The following is a 536-nucleotide window of genomic DNA, read 5'->3' as shown; positions in this document are numbered from 1 at the left end:
GATAAAATAAGTTTATGTTGAAGTACTTAAATTACTAAAAGTACAATGGCTATAAATATATATATTTTTTAAAACTTAAATGAAAATGAGAAAATTAGGCAACTGCTTTATATAGAAAAGGTTTGTTGAAAGTACTAAAATTGCAACTGAAATAAATATAAATTAAAGGCAAAAATAAACTTTTTTTTTACTTAAATGAAAATGAGAAATGTTGCCCTGGCAACTGCTTAAAATAGAAAAAGTTGAAGCTGAAGTACTAAAATTACAACTGAAATAAATATAAATTAAAAAAATTACTGATAAATAAAAATATATATATAAAAAAAGAAAATGACAAAAAACTAAATTACTAAAACTTAAATTAAATGAAAATGAAAAAATAAAAGCTCATTCAAAATATTAATAAATACTATAATAGTATAAATTACACAAAAATAACTGCTCTTAGGATTTTTTTTTTTTTTACTTATTCACATCTGTGTGTTAGGCTCACAATGTGATGTTGTTTTACACAAGTTAAATGCTAAATATATCTG

General features: G+C 20.5%; 1 protein-coding gene across 1 annotated transcript in view; it reads left to right on the top strand.

Moving 5' to 3' along the window:
* Window positions 1–536, top strand: part of LOC107748522 (protein strawberry notch homolog 2-like) — a 39,205-nt gene that overhangs the window by 25,064 nt on the left and 13,605 nt on the right. The gene's annotated exons all lie outside the window — the stretch shown is intronic.

Source organism: Sinocyclocheilus rhinocerous, unplaced genomic scaffold (assembly GCF_001515625.1).
Source record: "Sinocyclocheilus rhinocerous isolate Xijiao unplaced genomic scaffold, SAMN03320098_v1.1 scaffold380, whole genome shotgun sequence".
Taxonomy (NCBI): domain Eukaryota; kingdom Metazoa; phylum Chordata; class Actinopteri; order Cypriniformes; family Cyprinidae; genus Sinocyclocheilus; species Sinocyclocheilus rhinocerous.
The sequence above is the reverse complement of the archived record's forward strand: the minus strand, read 5'-3'. Positions and strand labels throughout refer to the sequence as shown.